General features: G+C 43.5%; 1 protein-coding gene and 1 long non-coding RNA gene across 8 annotated transcripts in view; one reads left to right on the forward strand and one right to left on the reverse strand.

The window, feature by feature from the left end:
* Positions 1-21975, forward strand: part of MARCHF3 (membrane associated ring-CH-type finger 3) — a 150107-nt gene that overhangs the window by 86949 nt on the left and 41183 nt on the right. Inside the window, exon 1 of one of the 2 annotated variants that reach the window (XM_058737349.1) lies at positions 11669-11775. The exons of the other annotated variant lie outside the window; for it this stretch is intronic. The gene's annotated coding sequence lies outside the window, so the exon portion shown is untranslated. Of the gene's footprint in view, positions 1-11668; positions 11776-21975 lie in introns of those variants that run through there. 2 annotated transcript variants of the gene reach the window in all.
* LOC131516435 (uncharacterized) overlaps positions 1-21975 on the reverse strand; it is a 57865-nt gene that overhangs the window by 22686 nt on the left and 13204 nt on the right. For 3 of the 6 annotated variants that reach the window (XR_009264069.1, XR_009264073.1, XR_009264068.1), the window contains 3 exons: positions 20520-21741; positions 16343-16647; positions 9982-10033 (listed from right to left, as the gene is read on the reverse strand). This is a non-coding gene — a long non-coding RNA (uncharacterized LOC131516435). Of the gene's footprint in view, positions 1-2056; positions 2858-9981; positions 10034-16342; positions 16648-20519; positions 21742-21975 lie in introns of those variants that run through there. The other 3 variants (XR_009264075.1, XR_009264071.1, XR_009264074.1) reach the window with 3 other exon arrangements.

The raw sequence follows: 21975 nt of genomic DNA on the forward strand, positions 1-21975 counted from the left end.
GGAAGCAAAAATAAGATAAAAACAGAGAGAGAGGCAAACCATAAGAGACTCTTACATACAGAGAACAAACAGGGTTGCTGGTGGGGTGTTGGGTGGGGGGAGGGCTAAAGGGGTGAGGGGCATTAAGGAGGATACTTGTTGGGATGAGCCCTGGGTGTTCTACATAAGAGATGAATCACTAAATTCTCTTCCTGAAATCATTATTATGCTGTATGTTACCTAACTTGGATTTAAATTAAAAAAAAAAAAAAAAAGAGTGAGGTTTAAAGAATTGGATACCTGGGTTCAGATTCTGTTCCACCCCTTGGCTGTGTGACCTTGGTCTTGTAACCTTTTTGTGCCATCATTTCCCGCTACTACTAATCAATGCTCAGAGGACTGCTATGAAGATTAAATTGGATAATCCATGCCGAATGCTTACAGCTGGGCTTGTTCCATAGTGCACCCTCAATATTATTTTTCTAACTTCCATTACAGTGTGGGGTGTTTTTTGTTTTTTTTTTTTTTGTTTGTTTGTTTTTTTTGTCTCTTCTGTAAGACACTGAGGTACTTTCTCATGCTTTATTGATGTCGATCATAGGAAAAGAAAACCTTGCAATGGAGTAGCGCGTTAGTCCAAGTAGAGATACAGTTGCACTGGGTGTTTGAGCTCAGTGTGTTTCTGGGGAAGTTGCAAAACATGTTAAAAAAAGAGAGAGAGAAAAAGAAAAAAGTCTTGGGGTGCCTGGGTGACTCAGTCAGTTGAGCACCTGACTCTTGATTTCGGCTCAGGTCATGATCTCAATGTTTCGTGAGTACGAGTCCCGCGTCAGACTCTGCACTGACCGTGTGAAGCTTGCTTGGAATTCTCTCCCTCTCTCTCTGCCCCTCCTGGGCTCTCTCTGTCTCTTTCTCAAAAATAAATAGACTTTAAAAAAAAAAGTCTTGAGATAGTCACAGAATCCGAATGAAACTCAGTCAGACTTTTCCCACGGAAAGCACTGAGGATTTCCCTTTTCCATGTAGATTCACGGGCGGCTTTACATGGCCTACGACATGCTTTGCAAAAGACAATAATGAGTAAAGTGTACAGACACATTAAATTTCATCTAATATAATGATTTATCCTGTATCCTTTTCTTACTCTGTGCGGTATATAGTTATTTCTCTGTGTTTTCTTTCTATGTCTGTGTCTACGGTCCTCACTTTAGATGGCACACCCCTTTAGGGCAGGGCCCGTGTTTGCTTTTGAACCAAGAGCATGGTCTTTATATTCTTAAAATTACATTACAAAAGTAAAACAAAGATTAGTATTTTGTGATGTGTGAAAATTACATGAAATTCAAATTTTATTTTCCGGGAATGAAGTTTTATTTGAAGTTTTTTATAGCCAGGCAATGTAGCTAATATTGCCTGTGGCCTTTTTCACACTACAATGGCGGAGTTGAGTCTTTGTAACAGAGATCATAGGGCCTGCCTGCAAAGCCTAAAATATTTCCTGTCTGGCTCTTTACAGAAAAGGTTTGCTGACTTCGGTCCTAAAATAACTAGTAGGTCTCCTAAAAAGTTGCTATCCCCTCCCCTATTGAGATTCAAGGTTTTGATTGTTTGTCAAACCACACAGGGAGTGGTAGAAACTGTGCTGCGATAACCTTTTTTTTTTAATGTTTATTTATGTATTTTGAGAGAGAGCGCGCACACACGTGCCTGTGCACACAAGCGGGGAAGGAGCAGAGAGAGAGGGAGAGAGATAATCCCCAACAGCCTCCTCGCTCTCAGCACGGAGCAGATGTGAGGCTCAATCCCATGACCCTGAGATCATAACCTGAGCCTAAATCAAGTCAGACGCTCAACTGCGCCACCCAGGTGCTCCTGTGATGCCATTTTTTTAAAAGCCACAGTGTGCTTAAATAGCTCCAAATGCTCAAGAAGGCTTCCTTTCGGTGTCTAAGATAAGCTGTCATGGGGAAATGAAGTTAGTTTTAGGTAAGAAATACAAGGCAGGAAGACCCCAACCTTGAGTCTCAGCACCATGATTCTCTAAACCAGCAATGGTGGCCAACATTGCACAGGGCCGTGTAGATCAGCTAACATGATGATAACGTTGTTATAAGATACCGTCACTGTACGCTGACCCCTTAGAGGACCCGACTCTCATTTCCTTCCCAGACCTCTTCCACAGGCTGGGTGCGAACAATGGTGGTGCGGGGTCCAGGTGACTGCCACCAGCGCCACCAGCAGAAGGACCCCCCAGGCGCTTCCCTAAGCCGTCACCGATAACCCAACACATGAATGAAGGAGTGTGCTTTTCTGGGATCAGGGCCCAAGTGCAAACAGTGCCTCTGCCAGAATCTTCCTTTAATGTTACGCTGGACCTCAGTCCTGCCTTATTCAGACTATACTCTGAGGGACGCTACTGTCACATGTATAACACATGCTTTGGCTTCAGTTTTGAAAAACCAAGCACAGTTCTGAGAACTGTTTCTAACGAGTGTGAATTTTCCCACCTGTTTCTCTTTCTTTCTTTTTTTCCTATTTATTATGCTTCCCTGTTGGGTGGCTGATGTCAACGTTTTCCCCCACAGTTGAGAGAAGGCAACAACGTTTTTAAAAACTAGGTTTGAACTTCTAATCTCACCCGCAGTGTTAGGAAGCTCCTGAAAGGCAGCTCAGCACGAGGGGCTTTAGAGGACTGAGGCCTCATTTTCCACACTTATCCTTGAGGATCTCTCTCTTCCCACAGTACTTAGTAATTGTTTATCAGTTTTCTGTGAAATTCTGAACATAACTTTGCTGAACCAGAGTCAGTTGTAAGGCACCAACGTAGTTAACATCTCTGTCTGTTCAGTGATAATGTGGTCTCAACGCTGTGTTCTTTCTATAATAGAAAATTGGAGGGGATTTTGTGAACTGATGGGTTTTACACTTTCCATCACTCCTAATGATGCTCATTAATTTGTTTTTATATTTATTTATTTATTTTTGAGAAAGGGAGCGCCAGTGGGCTGGGGCCGAGGGACAGAGGATCCAACGTGGGCTCTGCTCTGACAGCAGAGAGCCCGATACGGGTCATGAGATCATGACCTGAGCTGAAGTAGGTCTCGGCTGAGCCACCCGGGCACCCCATGCTCATTAATTTTTGAAAAGCAAAGCTTCTCACGATGATTTACTTTTTAAAAAAAAAGCATAAAACATAATATACACCTGCACTACAATTAGAATGGCCATCTGGCAAAAAACAAAAAAACAAAAAAACCCATATATATACATACATATATATATGTATATATATCTCACTGTTTAGCATCAAAGATCAGGTTAATTGAGGCTGTATCAGTGTCAAGGAGAAAGAGAGATAAACCAAGATCTGCTGATGGATAAGGAGTAGAACTTCTCCACTCAATCCTTATTATTCACAGATTCCACAACTGAGAATTCACCTACTTGTGAAAATTTATTTGTAACCCCAAAATCAATAACTTGCAGTGCTTTCACGGTGATTTGCGGACACGCACAGGGTAGCAAAAAATTCGAGTCACCTGACACACATGTTCCCAGCTGAGGTCAAGCAAGGCGACGCTCAGCTCTTTCAGATCTCATAATGTAAACAAGTGTCCTTTTCCCACTGTGCCTGTGTGGGCTTTTTGTTGGTGATTTTGCTCTTTAAAATGGCAGAAATGCCGATGTGCTTTCTAGTGTTCCCAAGCCCAAGAAGGCTACGATAGGTCTTACAGAGAAAAACAGAAGTTCGATAACTTGCATTATCTAACTTCTATAAGAAGAAGAGTCACATAAGTTTAATTCAGGCATGGGTTGTAGTATTGTGGGCCCTGGGTTCACTGTTAATGAATCAACAAAACATGTTAAATAAGTATCTTTAAACAGAAACACACATAAAGCAAGATTATGTAGTGACAAAAGGTTATCACTTGATGAAAATGTTATGCTCAGAGCCTTGCGGGAACCCAGCACTGGGTTCCTGTTAGGAGCAATGGTTCAGCATTGGCTAATTCAGCACTGACAGCAATTTACAGAACATAACAACCTCGAGTAATAGGAATCCAGTGGTATTTGGATTCCCTTTCTATTCAATTCTCCTATATGGGACTTAAGTACCTTTAGTCCAGAAGGATCTCTGGCTGTTAAAATTACAGTGACATTTTAAGTAATTATAAGTTATTTTTAAAGCACCAACAAGGATGTCTTCCAGTTCTTCCAAGATCATTAGAGCTGTCTTATCTCTGAATACTGTCCCATGTTCCAAAGGTGGTGGTACCACAGGTGGTCACTCGCACGATGGTACAGGTAAGGTTAGGGGATCAGAAGGAAATGGAGACACGGGTAGAAGCCAGGAAAGTGCTAGTTGCTAGTTTGTGTTCTTTCATTTCAACCACTCCGGAGACCTTTCGTCTATCCTGGCTAAACAGTTGATACCATTTGGGGAAGCCTTCCTTTCAAGTGAAAAAGAAAGGGCGTGGGGGACAGGGAAGTATATAGGTGAGACGCTGGTCCTAACCTTCTCTAATAGGGAAGGTATACCCAACAGGGTGGTGTTGTCTGTGAAAAATTAATAATAACAGAGTTTCAGCTGAGGGTCACCTGTTATAATCAACCTCTGGCATAAGGTTCTGTTTGTTGTAGAACTGGACACTAATTGGAATTTGTACCTGTGTTATCATCACACAGTATCCAAAAAAATGGGCAACCTCTGGCAACTTTCATGAGGTTTTCTAAGGAAAAGAGCCATTTGCAACTTTAGTGACTAATATATCCACAGAATTCACTTTTATTCAAAGAGAGGACGATCTTAGACTTCTCCCCTACTCCCCAGATACCTGATTATAATAGCAAAGGAGATCACTGTATTTTTTCCCCCTTGTTTGTAAGAAATAAGGAAAATTATTTATTTTGGCTTCTGAAAAACTGACGAACTGTGACATTTTCTTCATTGTAATGCACATGTGAAGTTATTTCCCCCAAACCAGATTCTAATTTTCTATAATTCAGTAGGACAGCTCGCAGAACTTTCTTGCCTACAGTTTGAAAGTGCTACGGGGAAAAATTAAATCATGGCACAAAAAGGGAAGTGAATGAGTTGTGATACCCAGGAAAATATGTGGTGACTCACAGATATGAAAAGAAGTTTCATCTGGAGCCTGAGACTTTGGGAATACTAAGGAAAGTGACTCGGCTTTCAGTTTTCTTCGTATTTTCTCTGTTTTGTCCTCCATGTTAACTCCCAACTTGGGGAGAGGTGGGGAATGTTCAGTAGAATCAGATCAACAGAGCTGAGAATTATGCTCTCCTCTCCTCTAAGTTGGTAAAATGTGAATTGAAAAAGTCCGAGGAACTCATCAGCGCCCATGATGGCCACTGCAACTGCATATTATAAAAGTTAATCATGAAATCTTGTAGCTGTTCCACACTGTCTTGCCCAAGCATTAAATACCAAGAATTCTTCTTGTTTCAAAATTTGAGTCTTATCAAAAGAGCATGTACTTTCCCGTTAAGCAAATGCAGTCCCACTCAATATATTAGGAAACTCTGAAGTTTTTTGTGGAATATACTTGTCATAACTGGAGAAATCACCAACTTTGTTAACTTCAACTTTGGAGGGGGAAAAAAAGTTTTCAGTTCCATTCCTCTTGCCCTAGTCTTCCTTATCACCCCAGCCAGAATGACTAAGGGCACCTTGCATCATGTAGACACTTCATCAGTATTAAATAATAATTATGGGAGCCTGGCAGAGAAATTGAGATCAGAGAGGGGAGTTTGGGTGGCTCACTTGGTTAAGCATCCGACTCTTGCTTGGACAATTTCAGCTCTGGTCATGATCTCAAGTTTCGTGGGTTTGAACCCTGCATCGGGCTCTGCCAGTGCAGAGCCTGCTTGGGATGCTCTCTCTGCCTCCCTCTCTGCCCCTCCCCCGCTCACACTGTCTCTGTCTCTCTCAAAATAAATAAGTAAACTTTAAAAAAAATCTTAAAGAAATTGAGGTCAGAGATGGAGCTACCAAGTTTTTCCACGAACTTCAGGGGGCTGGGAAAATCATAGAATCCCTTTGCTTTGGTTTCCTCATTTCTGAAACAAGTGAAAATATCCACCAGTTCTCCTAAGGCCACATGGTTTAAATATACAATTGATGGGCAGGCAATTTGGATATAGAAATTCCAAACAGGAACGTAAATGATGCTTTAGAAAAGTTTGGCTGATTATTACAGCTCCTGTTTATAGATTTGTCTTCTCTAGCAAGGATATGAGTCACATGTTAAGTATATGGATTTTTCATCTAAATTGGCATGTCTCTGGTTAAAAAGAAACAAGCTAACCAAATGTTAATTTAGGCACATTGTATTTATGTGGGGGGGGGGGCGCGGGGAAGAGAGAGTATCCTGTCTGGGTCATTTCGTCTCTCCACTGTTGACATCTGCGGCCGCCACCAAAGTGGGGGAGGACGGGCCACTGGAGGATTCGCTCATGAACCTAGTGTTGGAGACCACTGATGACCGTGTTACGTCACTGTAGTGCTTTGTACGTGGGGGTATTTGCACAGGTACCACTCCATTTTATAATGACAACGCCCTGAGGAGCTCCTTGAGGACTATTTAGTTCTCATGTATTACTGATGAAGAACCAAAGCTGAGGGAATATAAATGATACAGTGGGGTCCCCATGCCTGTCCGAGGCGAAGCACCCAGGGCCTCTGGGGTCTGACCCAGGGGTCTTCCCACTAAACCAGCTGCTTCCTGGAGCAGGCTGCCTTGGGGAGGGGTTGTTGCATATCCCTCCCTGGATATCTCTAGTGTCATGTCTGCACCTAGAGAAGAAAGGAAGTGGTCTTGGTTGATTTTGGATTATTTATGATGAGGACATAGGCCTTTTTGAGTTTGGGGTTGGCTTGCTCTTGTTTGGTTTTTGTGTTTATCATTTTCCAAAGGTGGTTTAATGTGCTTCCCCTCTTGAGGGCTATAGGATGTTATTTGTTTATCCTTTTTAGTCTAAATATGATAAAAATACATTTTATTTTGGAAAATACAAAAAGCCTACACAATAAAAATGAAACAAGAATTGCTTATTACCTGGAGAAAACCACTGTTCACATGTTGATATAGCATCTTTCTCCCTTTGGTAGTTGAAATTATAGATAGGTATTTGTATAGCCTACTTTTTTTTCATATGGCCTTATAGCCTTATATTGTATTTTCCAGTGCCAGTACACCTGTAGTATAAAAGTAATGTTAACGGCCCCACTAATAATCCATGAAATGGGTATGATCTGTTTACTTAATCTTTCCCCCACTTTTGGACAGTTGTCTGTGCCACTTGAAAGGAACACTGGAGAATATAAAAGAGAAGTGTGGGTGTGGACTGTGCATACATCCCTGTTTGCATTTCTGATCATGCCCCTAAAATGGATTCCATAAAGAAAAGACTCAAGCATTATATCCTAAAAGAAAGATTCCTGAAAAGAAAGGTCTAGCCATTGTAAGACTAGCAGCAGAAACCAGCAAATTGCTCTGTACTGTGTGTGGAGGCTCATCACCCTTGCCCATGTCATCTCTGCCCAGCCTACCCCAGCCATCCACCCTCTGCATAGAGTGTCATCAAAGATTGTAGGTTACCTTTTACATGGCCTGAGCATCACCAGGAAGGAAATTGGGAACTTGGTTAAATTTTGCTTTATGGATTTTTATTTTATTTTATTATCATTTTTTATTTTTGTTTATGGATTTTATCTTCATTTTTTGCTTCATGGATATATACGTGTACATATACACTTTTTAGATTATCACCTTTTTGGCATTTCCTGCTGTATTAATCAGTGTTCTTCAAAGAAGCATAACCAACAGAATAGGAGATGATAGATTGATGATGATGATGATGATAGCTGATAGATAGACGGATATAAAGAGATTTATTATAAGGAATTAACTCATGTGATTATGGGGGCTGACAGGTTTCAAGATCTGCAGGGTTAACAGGCAAGCTGGAGACCCAGAAAGGCCAATGATGTAAATTCTAGGTCATAGGCCGGCAGATGTGAGACCCAAGGAAAGCCAGTGTTTCAGTGAGAATCTGAAGGCAGGAAAAAGTACATCCCGGTGCAAAGGCAGTCGGGCAGGAGGAACTCCCTCTCATTCAAGGGAGACTCAGCCTTTTGTTTTATTCAGGTCTTCACCTTATTGGATGAGACCCACCCACATAAGAGAGAGCAATCTGCTTTACTCAGTCTATGGATTTAAATGTGAAACTCATCCAAAAATATCCCTCACAGGAACACCCAGAATAATATTTGACCGAAGATCTGGGCACCCTGTGGCCCAGTCAAATTGCCACATAAAATTAACCATTACACCCTCAATCCTGTGCTTCCGTGGCCTGCCTACCTAATCCCTACTATTCCCTACAGGTGACTCTGAAATAGCAACCTTTTTTTTTTTTTTTCTTTACAACAATAGCTATTTCTAGTGGTTTTGTTACTTCGTATCATTCAGAAACAGAAGGGACAGGCTTCCTCAACTTGTGCACATGGTATCTTGTGACAAATAGAAACCTGGTCATATGATGGTTAGATTCCAGCACCAGCTCATAAGAGCTCAGTCACCTGAATACGGAAGTAATAGTACCATTTCAACTATAGCCAGCCATTTTATCACCATGGGAAAAATAATCTATCCATGACTTCCAAGTCAGGGTCCCACAGAGATCCAGCTTCCACCATGCTTCTACTCAAGCCACAGATCAGGAACCTAAGTCTTGGTAGATCTTCGAGCCACAGATCCTCCTTTTCTGCACTTTCAAAGGGTTCTGAATTGACGGGAAAATGGGAACTACTTTACCTCTGAAGTATTTTGTATCTTCATCTACTTAGTCATTTATTCATGTATTCATTCATTCTTTGATTTTTTAAACAACAAACGCCATGTCAGCTTAAGGAGACTATGTGCATAGGAGGGAATAGGAAGGGAAATTAGAGATTCTTTATTTTAGAGATACTTGCAAGCCATGTTTAGCTTAAGAGTTCAAATTCATAGTCCGCCTATTAATGACCTGTACCAACGAGCACCTGATTCCAAGTCTGGTCATGAACAAAAGGATTATTCAGGATTCTCCTTCAATTAAAAAAAAAAACAAAACAAAAAACAAAACTCCACACACATAAAAGGATTATTCAAGATTCACGGAAAAAAATAAAATGTTGGCAACCATTAAATAGCAGAGGGGATACTGGACTGCCTAGAAGTTAGGGGCACCTGGGTGGCTCAGTCAGTTAAGCATCCGACTCTTGATTCGGACTCCGGTCGTGATCCCAGGGTCATGGGATCAAGCCCCACGTTGGACTCTGCACCTCTCTCCCCCAAAAAGAAAAAAAAAACACACTTAAAGAAGTCAGATAGAAAGGATTGTACTTCTCAGTAAGAGAACTGTTTCAGCCCTTTGTTGCATGACTTTAAACTTGGATCCAGAATTTGATATTAAGATAGTGAATGCATTTATTCATTCAGTGAGTCAGCAGATAATTTTAGGAGCTCATTATGTGCCAGACACTTGTTAAAAAGTATTGGGTCTTTTTGCAACAACATGGACAGATCTAGAGAATATAATGCTAAGCAAAATAAGTGACTCAGAGAAAGACAAATACCATCTGATTTCACTCATATGTGGAATTTAAGAAACAAAACAAACAAGGGGCTCCTGGATGGTCCAGTCAGTTAAGCAACTGGCTCTTGATTTTGGCTCAGGTCGTGATCTCACGGTTCATGGGGTCGGGCCCAACATCAGGCTCTGCATGGAGCCTGCTTGGGATTCTCTGTCTCCCTCTCTCTCTCCCTCTCTCTCAAAATTAAATAAATAAACTTTAAAAAAATAAATAAATAAAAGAGACTAGCCAAAAAACAGACTCTTAACTAGAGAACTGATGGTTACCAGAGGGCAGGTGGCAGGGGCGGGGGAGGTGGGGGAATGGGTGAAATAAGCAAAGGGGGTTAAGGGTACACTTACCATGATGAGAATGGAGTCATGTAGAGAATTGTTGAGTCACTACATTGTACACCTGAAATTAATACAACACTGTATGTTAACTGGAGTTAATTTTTTTTAATTAAAATTTAAAAAAACTTTAAAGCATTAGATCTCAATAATATTGTTTTTAAAAAGAAGAAGAAGAAGGTAGAGAAGAGCTAGAAGGTAGAGGGAAGATCTATAAACTATACGTTTTAGTGTGGTCTTCCCAATGGCTGCATTGCCATTAAAGAAGATTGCTCATGTAAAGAAACCACGTATGTTTTGTAGTTTAAAAAATAATGCAGTTTACTGAAGCAGATTGGAGTTTTATTCCTTGAAACTAATAAAAGAGGCTTATGGGAGTTGGAAAGAAATAAAGACAATGACTTTACAATCATTTGTAGATACACAAGTATCTTTAGATGGCCTTTTTACTCTTTTTAATGAAACTATCCAAAAACCTCCACAGTAATGGGCAATTCACCTAGGAACTCATCTTCATTATTTGTGTAATTTTTAATTCTCCAAGCTTTTAGTTTCGTGTACATCAAAAACCACTTAAGGGCTGTAAAAAGATACTGAAGAGAATGCTACATTTAGAGCAGAAAATTCTGTTATTGAATTTACCATAGTGATCATCGGTTGTAAATCTAAGCAATCAGTCCAGTTTATGAATAGACCAAGCTAGAGAAATCAGCATGCCTCATTTGCATACATACACACCATCATCATGGATTAGCTTTGGTTGCATTTTCTCCCCTGGCAAACAGGACACATATTTTATGTCACCTTGAAAGGAGAACTTAATAAAAAGCATGATACGGTATATTCAACCTCTTTCAAGTGTCCAGATCCTTACAACCCGATATCCAAAAAGTCGGAGATTTCCCTTTCTGCATATCCCTCCTTTACTGAAAGAACATGTATTTGTCTCATGTACCTAGTAAACATCTAAGTGGGCCCAGTGCTGAGCACTGTGTAAACAAGATAAGTGAGGGCCTGGTTTTAGGAGTGTTGACATCAACGGATGGAAATGAAATGACAGACTCCATTTAATTGTCTCCTCTGTTGTTAGGAAAGTCCAAAGACATGCCCTCCCCAGCAAAGAGCAGGACCATTCATTCCTCTGTGTCCATCTTAAATGCTTCAGGGTAGCTACCTCATCTGGGGCCACAATGGTACCTGGCTCTTGGGCAAACCCATGGAAGATAAAGGGAAGGTTCCAAGAGTAATCGTGGCTCATCTGGCTCCCCAGAGCCTCAGATTTGCCTGCCAGCAAAAACAAAGGGAGACAGTTTTATATTCTGTATTGGATTCATGCTATGTTTTAAGGTAATACTCTCTACAAACCTCGCCTTCTAATACGTAATTTCTTTTAGATTCCTAGGATGCCTCTGTGTGTGTGTGTGTGTGTGTGTGTGTGTGTGTGTGTGTGTTCTGTCTCAACCCGCTGTTCCCCTGGCACGTTCTGGTCCATCTGCCCCAGCCCAGGATCCCCAGGGTCACACCACCCAGTGACAAGATGCATCAGGCCCACCTCTGTCCCTCCCCAGAGCTTCATGTAGTATTCTAATAATAATGACAGAGACCGCTGAGTGGACACACAATGGGCAAGGCACTTTACATACCCTGTCAGGTGAGGGCACAACCACTCTGTAAGGAAGTCACTTTCTCTTTTTCACAGATGGGCAAATTGATGTGCAGGGAAGTCAAGTCACTTATCCAAAACCGAGCCCTGGTAACTGGTGGCAAGAGCCAGTATTCAAAACCGTGTGCCTGATTCCTAAGCTCGTGAGTTGTTTTTGTTTTTGTCTTTTGCTTCCCCACTCTGCCTGTCAAAGCAGTTTGTTGCCTCCCCTATTAGTGTCAGTACTGTAATAAATGTCTCTTGGCTTGAACAGAAATACTGAAAGCGACAGTGTACCCTGGAGACCTGTGCAGTTGCCGTGGCCCTGGCCCAATCATTGCAGCGAGCAGTGTTTGCTGTGTACTTTAGATACATTGTTTCATTTCATTCTCAAATACGAAATGGGCACCATTTTATCCCCAGCTTGAGGAGTCATAACTGGTAGACGGAAGAGCCAGGATTCAAACCAACAGTGCTCAACTCCAAATCCCACATGCTGAATCACTGCAGCAGAGAGAGCTTTGCAGAGAGAGCTTTCTCCCACTTGGTATTTTAGAAAGAAAATTCCAACACTTTTTAGCGGGGAGGCGAGTGATTTCTGGCATCTATGCTAGTCAAGTTGACCATTGCCACTGGATGTGACGGCACCTGCTGTCCTCCTGTTGTGCTCATAGGACAACTTTGCAGTGGGGATTACACTTCAGTAGTCCCCGGGCTCCATGGCTAAAGTCCACGATGGTAAGATTTTATGGTGACTAGTTAGCATTAAGATGGCATTATATTATAATCATTAATTGAATACATTGACGTTTTATTGGATTGAAGAAAATAAAGAGGGTATTATATGGGGCCTGTGTGTGTGTGTGTGTGTGTGTGTGTGTGTGTGTGTATGTACTAGAAGATAGGCATTAGCCAAGAAGTCAGGACCCGAAGATACTACCGGAGGTCCAAATATCTGAGTAACAATATTACTTTCTGACAGAGAACTATTTACTAGAAAGATTCTCAGTAGGAATCGAATTGCTTTTATTAGTTTATTTATAGTGTGCACTTCCTTTTTCACCTCTCTTTCAAAAGAGGGTATTTGCACTTTTGCAGAATGTGTGAAAGCCCTCCATTTACAAAGTCCTGGGAGATATTTTTCTGCCAGTACCTTGGTTCAGCAGCTCTCAGGGAGTTCCAGTGAAGCCCGCCGGGGGGTGGGGAGGGGAGGGGGGAGCGTCTGTCCTGCTCCTCCTCTCTGGCATGCATTTCCTAAGCCATTCCCCCTGCTTAGAGCAGGACACCCACACTGGCGTCTGCAGGGCCACTTGGGAAGCTCTTCTGATCCGGGTCTCCCTGTTATCCCTCTTCTCACTGCTTTATTATTCTGCACTCAATTTCAAACTAAATAGAAATGCAGATGGGCACATGAGCATCTAGGTTTCCCAAAATACACATTTTTCTTGAGTGCTTCCCTCTTGAAGTGTGTGGACAGAGCCAGCATATTATCTCCCCATTATCACTCTGTTTTAATGTCTAACTGACAGGTGCCTGTCAGTAAAACAAGGCAGTAATGGGCAGAAAATGTCTCTGCTCTTAGAGAGCCAAAAAGACCCTGGATTCCTGTCAGTCTCGGAGACACTCATCAGCCATTGTTAAAGAAGACTTATAAATGCCTCTTTGGGGAATACCCATGAATGGCCTAAATGTTTTCACCCTTATTAGTGAGAAGAAAAAAGGGGAGCTGTTTCTCATTACATGGGCAGATTTCACCCACAGTGAGTATTTTTCCCCCAGTGGAAGCTTGCCCAGCACGTTACTGTGTTATTACCGCAACCCCAGAGCAGGGTGTGGCCAAGCCAGATGGCACCTGCAGGCTTCATTGGGTGAGAATGGCTTCCTGATGAGTCACAGACAAGGTCCAACTGACACAGGCCCAGTGACCTCAGCTAGTCAGTCTGAAGCCATGTGGTTCTGCCAATCTGCTTCCTTCAGATGCATCCAGTAAATAATATGATGGCGGAAGTCTATGGGGGCAAGTGACACCAAGTGGTCTGTGTCGCAGTAAGCAAAAGAGGCGATCTTTTAGATTTGTTTTCATTTTCCCAGGAGATTAGTTAACGCAGAAGGCCTCTGTCTATGAGGGAAGTTCGGCTTAAGGAAAGACTACATCAACCATCAAGACAAAGTCAGACACCGGGGCGCCTGGGGGGCTCAGTCTTGGTTAAGCATCCACCTTCGGCTCAGGTCATGATCTCACGGTTCGTGGGTTCAAGCCCCACGTCGGGCTCTGTGCTGACCGCTCAGAGCCTGGAGCCTGTTTCAGGATTCTGTGTCTCCTTCTCTCTCTGGTCCTCCCCTGCTTGTGCTCTGTCTCTCTCTCTCTCAAAAATAAACATTAAAAAAAAAAAAAAAAAGACAAAGTCAGACACCAGAGCAGGTGAGAGAACCAGTGCTTGGCCTTCTTACTGAGAGCGCTCAGTGGCAGAGACCAGGCCCTTGATTTATTTTGTGTCCATTTAAACCACAAGTCCAGTTTTCAATATGAGAAGGAGGGTTAGTTATGGTGAGGTGGTCTGATTTGTTTTTTTCCTTAATTTCAGTAAAAACAGGTGGACCTTCAAGAATAATACACACAATAACAAAACAACTCAGTTACTGTACCATGTAACTAAGACACAGATTCCTTACTCTGAAAATTGACAATCAAAGGAAAGAATTAAACAGCGATCATGCGTTTTCTATGCAAATCGGACTTCAGCATAGCCAGATTGCACTGGTTGATGAAGGAAAATTGTTTCCAGAATTCTTGCTACTAAAGGTGAAGGGAAGTTCCACTTGGAAAGGCTTAATTTTGTGGCCCCCAAATAAAATAATTGCTTCAAGCGACTGTCATCCATGGGTGCAATCATTAGACCATTAGAATATTGATGGGGAAGGATGAGGGAATCATCTGCCATCACTTGAACCCATTAAAAATGGGACACCCATTAGGTGTCTCCTGATGTGATACAATGAGAAGTATACAGTGTCACCTATGAGCTATTGTTGCCTAAGAGTTGAACTCTATCAAGGCCACTTACACATTTACAGAAAACATAGGGGATAGAGGAACAAATTAAATGATACCGCAAGAAAGCCAATTTTGAATGTGGCTTTCTTCAGCAAGATAGTGGCAGGGAGAAGAAAAGGAGGTGGCAAGTAAGAGGTACATAAATAGACATCTAAATGTTGCATACTGGGGTGCCTGGGTGGCTCAGTCGGTTGAGCATCCTACTCTTGATTTCAGCTCAGGTCATGATCTCACAGTTGGTGGGATCGAACCCCAATATCAGCACGGAACCTGCTTGGGATTCTCTCTCCCTCTCTCTCTCTCTCTGCCCCTCCCCCCAGTCGTGCACATGCATGCACACAAGCTCTTTCAAAATAAATAAACATTAAAATAATCTTCATAGGAAAGAAGAAAAGGAGGGAAGGAGAAACACGTGTGGCAAAATTTTGATTCATTGTTAAATTGGCATGATGGGAGTATATCTATGTCAGTTTACTTAGTATTCTCTCTGCTTAAAATTTTTCATGCTGAAAATATTAAGGAAAAGAATAACAGATCTCTCTCAGAGGTGGGAGTGTGTGGATCCACTGGGGCCGTGACTAGAAAAAAGTCATTATCTGATGATTAAAAAAAAAAGATTGCTTTTTGAAGGTATCCTTTTTTAAAAGAAAAACTTGTTTTGTTAGCTTTTGGGGGTAGTCACTGCAAACCAATTCCATTGCCTTACATCAAGCAATTGGAGGGGAATTTGGGTAACAAATAGTCTCTGGTGGAAAAGTGAATGCTGATCTTAGCTGGAATAACTTGCTTTCTTCAGCATCCGCAGTGGTTGGTCTCCAGGGGCTTATCTGGCTACATGTGTTTTTCACATTTATTAGTGAAATTGGAGATTCAAGAATAAAACACAGTCCTCAGGAACATTTTGTTAATTTGTGACACACTAGAGATTTTTTAGCCCATAAAGCAAATGAATGAGCTCCGTGGGGGCATAACTGTTATTTTCACCCTGGAAGGCAGTAAAGACCCACTGTATTTATTAAGCACTTAGAGAATGGCAAATGAATAGTGCTATGAAAATAGAAAAATATATTCACACTATTGCTATTAATAGTGTAATTTTTTTTGTATGTTCTGAAGGAAAACCCATCAGATGAAAATTTAAAAGTAAAGATAGACAGACCTCTGTATAATATTTGACTGTTTTATCTTGGATGAGAATTTAATTCAGTGTCAGTATAAAGTTGTTTTGTTTCTGTCAAACAGGCTGGATCAGGTTAAGGAAACTCACCCCTTCTTTTTGGTGGGGCTGGATATACAAAGAAATGAACAGACCAGGTATTTGATTCAGGACCTTCTTTCTAAGCGGCCACGGGGCCTAACGGGATGTTCTGGTAAAAACAGTCCTCCATGTACGTGATGTGCTGCGATATTTCTAACAGGCTTTAAAAATACTCAGCAGCTGGGGCACCCAAGTGGCTCAGTCGGTTGAGCGTCGGTTGAGTCGGTTGACTCTTCAGCTCAGCTCAGGTCATGATCTCATAGTTTGTGAGCTATAGCCCCACGTCGGGCTCTGCGCTGGCAGCACAGAGCCAGCTTGGAATTCTGTCTCTCCTCCTCTCTGCCTGTCTCTCTTTCTGTCTCTCTTTCTCAAAGTAAATTTTAAAAATAAACTTAAAAAGAAAAAATAACATACTCACCTGCACGGGAGGCTTGGGGACAGCGCTGGCTGGTCCTCACACCAAAAAAGCCCAGATGAAGCCGATACTCCAGCGGATGGGGGCTGTGTCAGATGCAGGGATTGATGTCAATACGCAAGGTAAGCTGGGCCAGGCAGCGAAAGGAGCAAAGGCCAGAAGGGGGCATGTGCTCCCACGAGGACAAAGTGACTCCTCAGATTCCTTTGAAGGAGTTCATTGAATGCTTTGCATCGAGGTAGGTAGGAAGGAAGAAAGAGGCCTCATTCCCCGCCAGTAGGGGGTGAAGAACAAGAATCCAGAAGACCCTGTGAAGAGATTAAGTGATCAAGTGATCATGGGTAACTCAGCCGTTGGCTATATGGTGCATTTTCGTGTGCTTGTTTGCACCTTGATTTAAAAGACTAGACCCGTTTATTTTCAGGAAGCACCAAAAAAGAAACTGTGGCTTGTCTCTGCATGTATGCGTATGTGTGTGAGTGTGTGTCGCGGAGAGGCAGGGAACAGAGTCGAAGGGCCAAGAAGAGTCATTCCAGGGGGATGTTTTTGTGCTTTTTAGCTATATTTACACAAGACTGTCAAAGCAGATGTCAGCAGTTGTGCTTCCGTGAGATGTTTGCTTGGGCAGATGCGAGGGTAGCAAGGAGGGCTTGTAGAGGGGATGGGCCAGGCAAGGGATCTGGAAGGAACCCCTCACACCCTCCCTGGCCCCCAGCTGTTGTAAGCTGACCCCGCTGCACTACAGTCTTAAGCACTGTCTGTTACCAAGTGCCTTCCACATGCCAGGCACACACCTATCCCAGATCCTCAGTGTCAGGGAGGAAAATGAGGCTTAGCTCCGGGTAAGTCTCGTCCATTCATAAGCGCTGGGTGGCAGTTATAAGCCAGGGCTCTGTCCCCTTCCCCCCACCATCCCAGAGTGCTCCTGACCCCAAAGCCAAATGTGTACAAAAGCAACGCAAAGACACCCAGAGACTCTGGCACGTCTCTAGAGCACATGTGAGATAATAAGCACATGTGGAATTTGGGAGGCTTTTAATGTTATGAAGCACACTATAGGGAGTCCCTCTGTAATGCCAAACACAGGGCTGAAAAGCGAGATCCAAAGAGTTTTCATCTTTACTCTGTGCTTGCCTTAATACTCCTCACCAAGTTGAGTCGCTTAAGTCAACCTTGCGCCAAAGCCAAGCAAGGGTAATGGAGCCAAGTCTCTTGGGACCTCAAGGGCCTGAAGTGAGGCCTGGGCCCCCAGAACCTGGCAGAACGTAGAGCTTGGACATGACCCTGGGAGAGGGCAAGAGTGCAGCCTCCCCATGGTCTTGGTGAAATGCAAATGGGGAAAGCCCCAAGGCACCCGGGCTGAAAATACGCTAACAGCTGGCTTTATTCTCGGGGGTGGGAGGCTGAGGTTAGGCACACCTACACACCGGGCACAGGGCTGTTTGCACAGAAAAGGTGAGTGAGGTACAACTTCCTTTATGGTGGGCATTCACCTGGATGCTGGTAGAAAATGAATATGAGTGAGGCGACAGCCCGGGGACTTCTGGTTCTTAGGGTTTATTCTGCCCTCCTTTGGAGCTGAAACACCCCCTGTATCACCAGATATCCTGGTTAGCGTGTTGTACCCTCCACACTTTTCCTTAGGCTAGACAGGCAGCTGTTGGGTGCTAGGCATGCTGAATGTCATTTGAAGAATACGCTTTTCTTTTCATCTCCCTGTGATGTCCCGGGAATGTCTTACTCTCTTTTGCCTGCTCCCCTCTGTGGTTTTTTCAACTTGTCACTTAAACATTTCTGATGTGTCCTGATTGCTTCCCGGTCCCCAGGACTCATCAGAGAGCCCTGCCCCACGCCCACCCCCGCCTCGGGAAGCAGGGGTCTGTGTCCCGGGTCCTGTTGTCACTTGCAAGTGTGACTCAGCTGCCGCTGTGTCTTTGAACACACAAGGCAGTTGTGGGATTTTTAATTGCCATTTTCATCTATATAATTAAAATTAAATGAAAAAATGGATAGCCTCCAAAATCCGAATTAATTTTATGAGTACTTCTTGAGGGGGAAAAAATATGTATAAACACTATAATTGTTACTTGATTTGCCTTCAGCAGAACGAGAGGATTTTACCTGCCTGAAGAGAAAATTAGTAATTTTAAATGAAAAAAAAAAAAAAAAAAAAGATTAGCCTGATACTTCTGGTGCTTCTTGTGGCTGAAAGTCAAAAATAACAACATGGATGGAGAATCAAAACTAATAACAGGGAAGGGATAAATAACTCCGTGTGTCACTTTCAAAAAGACACTGTGTGACTGGAACTCTCTGGATCCAACTTGCCTTCATGCTAGTCTGGATTTTCCCCCCCCCCGCCTGATTCATCACCGGTGTTTACGCTTTCCTCAAGAAAGTGTCTTTACCCCCCCACATCAAAACCTCCTTAATGCTCGGAAACCAGCATTTCGCCTGCTTACTCTGCTATGCAAGTGTGACAGCGCGCACATAAGCGGAGCATAATGAGAAAACAAAAAGGCAAGTGTTTTTGTTGTTGTTGTTTTTTGCTTTTTTGTTTTTTAATCCACTGGGCCAGGCAGTGTGGCAGTGTGCAGTCTCATGAGGCGCCTGACGGACATGTTTGTAAAGACTTGGACGGTCACTTTATTTGGAATGACAAACCCTCCGCTCCACATAATGAGGTCAGTGAAGCATCCAGAAAAGAAACGTATAATTTGGTAGCGTGGGTCTGTAAGCACAGCCCTGCCGAGGCTATTTCAGTTTAATGAAGCAGCTACTTTACCGCTACCCACTCTTAGTGAATAGCCTCCTTGGCGTGTTTTTGAAAACTTAAATGTTGCTGGTAATCATGTCCCAGCAATCTCCTTAGAGAGCCTTTGTGCCCTGTCCTCAGAAGAAATATGCCGCTTTTACATGTTAATGGTTTTGAAATTAGTCATTTGCTCCATTTTCATTGGAAAGGAAGGTCAGTGTGTGATTTCCCGCCTGCCTTCATTTTGTCTGAACATTCCAGATACTCCCAAGTCAGTTCATCAGGCATGCAGGGCACTGCCTGGTTATAACATGCCTCAAAAGCCAGGGAAATGTTCTATCAAAGAGCATTCTGATTCTCAGAGACTGTTCTTAGAATTCAGAGTCTAAAAGTCTCCCTCAGAGGGGGAAGTTCCTGGACAGCCTTTATTGCTTTTTTTTTTTTTTTTTTCGTTTCAATCACCAACTGACTTGTCCTGCCTGCTCATTGGTCTCATCATTGGAGGCCTTGCCCCCCTGAGTATGCAGCCCCTCTAGGAAGGCGAAGGGACGTTTTAGAGATACTTCCTGAGGCAAGTATCATGTAAAACTGAGGTCCACCTTCTGAATCCTGGACCAGGGTGAATGATGTGCAGTTCTGTGGGAGCAGAAACCCATCGAGCCATTCCTCAGTTGTGCATTTCCATCCTCCAGCCCCCCACAAATTTAGGGCAGTTTCCCCCGAGTAAGCAAAGGCATGATTGCCAGTGGAAAGATGCCTTGCCCTCATGGCTCTGCAGCCCCGAAGAGGGTCTGGGAAACATTCCTCAAGAAATGCAAAGCCTGGCTTGAAAGGTCTGGACACTACACCATCAGCAACTTCAAAGGAGTACCTAGTAATCTCTCAGAAAATATTTCTTTGAGCGGACAAAACAATGAATACATTTGCTTCTTGGATTTGCTTTGTGGACCGACTCTGGTTGTGAGAGTGACAGGGTACCCTTCTAGAACATATTGAGACCTGAGGAGCGTGCTTCTTAAAAATCTCAGGAATTACTAGCATTGAATTTGTTGGTCCATTCTTGACACAGACTGCCTCTCCAGGCTTGGGCCTGCTTAGTCCACTGCCCAGGCAGCCTTCCTGACCAGGTTAGTGCCAGCTAACACACATACTCTCATGCTCTTATTTTCACCTTTAAACCCCATGATAACTTGTACACCCAAACAGAGGTGCCAACGTAACAGATTCCTCCCCCAGACATCTTGTTGTCCTACAACTAAAAGATTCAAGTTGAGTTTCCGCTGAAAATACAGTTCTGATAGAAGCAGGCACTTGGAGGCGTGGCTTGCATTTTATTTCCTAGTATATTTATCACATACTAGATAAGCTAAGGGAATGGCAGCTGCTGTAACAAATAAACCCAAATATCTCAAACATAATACATACCTTCACTAAATATTCATCATGGACAAGTGACAACCTGTGTGCAGGGATCTGAAGGAGACAGGGCTGAGGAAGAGAAATAGATGTTCAGGGAAGAGGGTCCCTTCGTGCTCCCCCACCAAGAGAGACGGAGCAGTACAACGTCAGAGCTCAAGCATGATCCAGAGGTACAGCATGGTGGAAACTGACCAGCCACGGGGGAAGGGAGTTTTCAAAGAGAGAAACAAGATGCAACTCAGCCTAGAAAAAGAGCAGGAATTAAGGTTAATGTGGCAATAGTCCCCTGCACGCGGCTCATCCCAGTTTACGGAGCGTGTTCACATGTATTATTTTAGGCCTCACAAACAACCCGATCAAGTGGCTCAGGAATATTAGTGCCTTTATTCCAAATACGCAAGAGGTCTCAGCAAAGGCTGAGAGGCTAAGTGATTTAGCCAGGTGAGCAATGAGCCAGGGTGCAGGCGTGGGTGCCCTGCCTCCGAGAACAGAGCTTCCTCCCGGAACTCTGTGATCCTCAGGGAGGTTTCAGGGACTGCTGGGGCCAGGGGGGCTGAGGAGGTGAACAGAGGGCCCCTGCCTTCCCCTCCCCCACGTCTTCCGGCCGCATCCTCGTGGTGCCAGCCATGTTCCCATGGAAATCACTTACCAAAGGCAGACCGTTCAGAAACATGGCAGCAATTAGCCGTAGCCCGGCTGGGTTCTTGCTTTGGTAAAACCTGTACTGTCCTTTAAAGGGGTCACAGTTTAACAAATAGGCCTTTTTAATCTTCACAATGGTCTCATCAGGCTTTCATTCATTTAGCCACTCCCTCCTCTTTTGCCGGCTCCCTCTCCTGCACCTAGCGCCTTCCTTTTCACTCTGTGCAGATGGATTTGGCCGATGCCAAATCATGTTCTATTCACAGCCTGAGAAAGAAAGAATACAAGGTGTCAAGCCTGGCCAACAAAGGACCTGCCCTACCAGTGCAATCTGATGTTCAAGTTTACACAGACACACCACCCCCCACGGGCACTGTGGTTTTGTCCTGAACAATCCCAGACAGCAGAATTCTTGGCTGAACCAGGAAGACATGTTCCCACAAGAGCAGCAGTGTTGATAAGAAAGCGGTCGAATTGGTGCTTGAAATTTTGCAGAAAGACCAGTGGAAGCCCAGTTAGGCTGCAAACCGACAGCTCAGCTCTTTCCAGCGTCCACAGCAACAGCCTGCTGTTTTCCCAAGTGGCCCTAAAGGAGACAGGGAAATGCAGTGGGCCATTTGTCACTGCCCCCGGTGCAACATATGTATGCCAATTGGTGCATGCAGCCTACACAGGCCCACTCCTGCCCCAGGCCTGGTCTAGGCCTCTGTGCTTCCTTTTGACTGAGACTGGGGACAGTCTCCTCCTCCTCCACCTGGGGAGATGACTAGATCCACTCTTGTGGGGTCAGAACCAACTTAGCCCTTCCCACCATGATCTC

This window comes from Neofelis nebulosa, chromosome 1 (assembly GCF_028018385.1).
Source record: "Neofelis nebulosa isolate mNeoNeb1 chromosome 1, mNeoNeb1.pri, whole genome shotgun sequence".
Classification (NCBI taxonomy): Eukaryota; Metazoa; Chordata; class Mammalia; order Carnivora; family Felidae; genus Neofelis; species Neofelis nebulosa.